A 4,929-nucleotide genomic window follows, 5' to 3' on the forward strand; every position below is an offset into this window, starting at 1 on the left:
TGGAGCAATGTGCACCCTGAGTTTCTGCATTATGTGTACCAGTTGAAGAAAGCACTTTATGGTTTGAATCAGGCACCTGGAGTTTGGTGCAAAAGGATAAGTTTGTTGTTGACTAATATGGGATTTAAGCAAAGCATGGCTGATTATCCACTTTGGATGGTGGTATGGTTGTGGCAGTCGTTTATTTTGATGACCTTATAATTGTAGGAAGCATAGACAAGGAGATTACTAGCATAAATAATAGGTTGCATAAGGAGTTTGAGATAAAGGTTTTGGGGCAACTAAGACACTTTTTGGGTCATGGCATTTGGATCTTACATAGACAATATACTTTGATCGTGTTAGAGAAGTATGGGTTGGCAGGGTGTAAACAGTTGATACACCATTGGATCAAAATGTAAGAATAGTCACTACATAGAGGATGTCACTATGTCTAGAAGAATAGTGAAAAGTCTTATTTACTTGACTATCACTAGACTTAACTTGAGTCATGGAATTGATATGATCAAGCGATTCATGCAAACGCCATGAAAGGTTCATCTAGATGGAGTTGGAAGGATTATGAAATATACGAAAACCGCTTCGAGACTAGGGCTTCTTTATGTAAGAGGTGCTATGCTGACTTTGTTTGGATATACGGATGCAGATTGGGATTGCAACAATAGCGAGATATTTCTAGCAAGCAAACGCCTTTATCAACCCTTTAAAATTAAACAATGAGAGCTGGAAAAAAAAGCAAGGTCTCCTAAATGCTCCTTTAAAATTATGCGTTTTTGAGGAATATGTCCATGAGGAGAGGGAAGTAAAACAAGTGTTTTTGGACTCCAACCAAGCATGCATTGGAAAAAGAAGGTAAGTAGGAATCAAAATTTCAACATAAATAATGCACTTTCTTCTTTTAGTATAGTTAAGAGAGTTTTTCCCATGATCAAGCACACTAAAGGGAACCAAACTAGGGTGGTTGCTCAAGCAATTATTTGATTAGCTCTTGGAAAAATTCAATGAGAATGACCTTTGTTGGCTGTGGGATAAAAGAAAAACTTTTCAAGGATTTTCTTTGAAGTAATTATAATTACCAACCTTGGCAAGCTATTCCTTGGAGACAAGTCACTACAAGAGATCCAATGGGGGGTGTTGCATTCTAATTGTCTTTTACATGGGGTTTGGGTTTGATTAATCATTTTGACAAGGCCAACAAATTTAACCTAAGATGTTTTCTATGGATTGAAACTTGATAACCTTAGGCGCTCTCCTTAGATACTAAACTAGATGTGCTTAATGTATGACATGGTTTTTCTTAGAATAAAAAGCTCTAAAGCTATTAATTTGATTGTCATTGTTTGGGAAGCTTTAAAAAAAAATTCACAACTGTTTCTTAGAGTCGAGAAAAGATGGATTTCAGCATATAATTTGGTTTTAACTCTTTTTCTCTCAATGATAGGACTAAAGTATTATTCACTTGAGTATTATTAGAACAAAGCTAGCCTCCAAGTAACATTCGAAAAGCATCTTTATACAAGAATCTTTGAAATGCTAGTAGACTTGATTGGCTATTGATTCAAGACATGTAAGGCAAGTTCTCTTGAAGCAAAGATTTGACTTGTTATTGTCTTTGCCATCTTAGTCATGATGGAATTGAAAGTGAAACACATACCAAGCTTAAAAAGTTCTTCAAGCAAAGAAGATTTGACTTGTTATTGTCTTCGCTATCTTAGTCATGATGGAACTAAAAGTGAAGCACATACTAAGCTTAAAAAGATGAAAGTGTTGATAATGGGTACTTGGTAGGCTCTTCTTTGAAGAACCAAGCTCTTGCTTTGGACAATCATAATGGTTAAATTGCGAGTGACTAAGTGGATGTTAATTTTTCCCTCTACAAACTATTATGAGGATGTGTTTCATCTAGTATGGGTGCTGTACGTATACTACCAACATTCAAATAGGTCCAAAATAAACTCATAGGTGCATTGATTGCATTTGGAGAAAGGTTCAAGATTACCTCAACTCAATGACCTCTCTTTGAACCAAGCTTTGTTTCCTCAAAAGAGAAGACTAATGCTAGCCTTCCCTTTGTTCACATTACTTTATTAAAAGGTACTATCATCCAAAAGATTTATAATACAAGCATAAAGTTTCCTATTCTAGCTTAGATCATGATTGACATTGCAGATGATTTGTTAAGCACACAATGGATTTTGAATCTCTGAACTCTAGTCATAAAAATCAATACTTCAATGTTTTGATCTCTAAGCCTAAAGGCTCTAAAAAAGAATGGTTTCCTTTGGCATGAAGTTCTACATTCAAGAAGAATATTACTATTCCCATTCAAGAAAGCATTTTTTATGTCCATATACCATAATTTTCAATCATATATCGTTGACAAATCAAATATTGTTTTGATTGTAGTCATCGTGTGTGTATCCCTTGGCTACCAACCTTGCTTTGTATCTTTTGAGAGTTCCATTTGCCTCACACTTAACTTTACAGACCTGTTTGCATCTAATAGTTTTCTTTTCAAGTGGTAATTGAACAAGATTCCATGTCTTATTCTTCTCCAAAGCATCCATCTATATGTATGATGCATTGTCATGTATCCATTATAAGTCAATCTATTAGCTAGATTTTTCAACCCCTTTGATAATCTTAGCTGCGGTGCATTAGATGGCAACTCAACCACTCTTGCATAAGGTAAAACTTACTCTGTTGCACTTTTAGTTCTAAGAGTTTTTACTTGAAACTCATCTAATGATTCATCTTCAGAAGTATCCATCATAGGCCTCTTTCCTTTGGCAATTTTAGCTCTCTTTTTACTATCCCTCAAGTTGCCACTATGGATTTAGATTTCCACTACCTTTCACTTGTTCATTTGGCTTAAAAACATCTTCAATATGATCTTCAAATGAATTGTTTGCTTAAAATTTTCCATCATCAACATACTCAACATTGCCCTCATACATATCCACATGTTCAGTACCTTGGCCTTGCACCATGACTCATTCTTCTTGAACTGAACCTCCTTGTTAATAATCACTTTGTTAGAGATTGAATCATAGTATTTGTAGCCATTCTTTTCATTAGGATAACCAATAAAAATGCATTTTATAGCCTTAGATTCCATCTTCATTCTCAACTTAGTAGGCACATGCACATAACATATATATCCAAACACTTTAAAGTATGCAATTGTGGGCTTCCTATTATACATCTTATCGTACAATGAAATGTTATGAGTCAATGATGTAGGTGTTTTGTTCATAATATGTACTACCATGTGTACTGCTTCAATCTAGTAAGTTAGTGGCATGCGCATCAGGCTCATCATAGCCCTCATAACCTTTGCAATGATATGATTCTCTCTTTGCAACTTCATTATATTGTGGTGTATAACAATACGTAACCTTTCTTCTTATCCCATTCGCTCTCAAGTGATCATTGAACTCATTTGGCATATACTCACTACCATTATCTAATCTCAAACACTTAATATATGTCCCTTTTTTAACCCCACCATTGCTTTCAATTCCCAAAAATTGTCAAAAGCCTCACTTTTGTACTACATGAAGTAAACCCAAGTCATGCAACTAAAAATCATCAATGAAAGTGATATAGTATCTTAACCTCCCACTCAAAGAAACACTCCGACAAGGTCCAAAGATATCATAGTGGATCATTTTCAAAGGATATGTGCATACTTTCCCCCTCTTTGGAAATGGTAGCCTCAATTGCTTACCAAATTCGCAAGCTTCACAAACATGGTCAAAATTGACATATCCAAAATGAGCTAATGCACAAACAATTTTTCTAGATTGCATTTGCTTCAATCTCTATAAGTTAGCATGCCCAACGCATCTATGCCGTATCTCTACATTCTTAATTAACTATGACTTCTTTCAACATACACAATTCTCCACGATAGGTGTTTGTCAAAGCCAATTAATCATTATTTTTACCTTCAGCAATCATCTTGCCTGCTCTTCCATTGTTAAATTTCTCAACAAAACATCCAAGCTTATTGAAATGAACATGCAATCCTTGGTTAGCCATTTGACCCACTGATACAAGGTTTTTAGTAATGGTAAGCACAAGAAGTACATCACCCATCTTATTCTCAATACCATTCTTTGTGACCAATGGCACACTTCCAATATGAGTAATCTTATGCATAGTGTCATCACTTGTTGCCACATACTTGTCATTATGTATCTTCTTCTTTCTATCAAACCATTGTTCATGATGAGCATATGATTTGTTACACTTGAATTAAGAAACCAATTATCATTTCTAAATGGATGCACCATGTTGCCCAAAACATATTTCATTGTGAATAAATCAACTCTATAGGATGAGTCCCCTCGAGACACGTATCCAATGCCACTATATCCTCCTGCACATAATAACCATATTGGGTTCTTCCGTGACTTCTACTCATGCTATCTTTCTTATGAAATCATTCCCACTAAAATGATCATACTATCCACAAAGGAGCCACGTCCATGAGCCAATGCACCACCTAGTAGCTGCTCTTATATCTAGAAATACCACCACATCTTGACTGGTGATAAAAAAGCACACTCACTTGTCTACTTACTATTGTATGCATTTAAAGAAAACTTTATATAGAAGTATCCACTGACTTATATGCGAGAGCATGACCATTCAATATAGTAGAGACTAAATTATCGTCCTCCACAAGTGCATTAATAGATGCAAGTCTTCAATGATTTTGTTAATTTTCACCACATAGCCACTAATGCTATGATTACCATGCTAAGCACCATGAAGTCTGCTTAAGTTGAAATTTTCATGCCTATGTACAAGTACAATATACCTTCTCAATGATATTCCATGTATCCTTACAAGTATTAGCCTTCTTTATGTGTGGGATAAATGTCTTTGAAATGCATATAGAAATCCAATACAATACCTTTC

This window comes from Lygodium microphyllum, chromosome 14, assembly GCF_053477565.2.
Source record: "Lygodium microphyllum isolate KBCC chromosome 14, Lygodium_microphyllum_v1.1.10, whole genome shotgun sequence".
NCBI classification, from domain to species: Eukaryota; Viridiplantae; Streptophyta; class Polypodiopsida; order Schizaeales; family Lygodiaceae; genus Lygodium; species Lygodium microphyllum.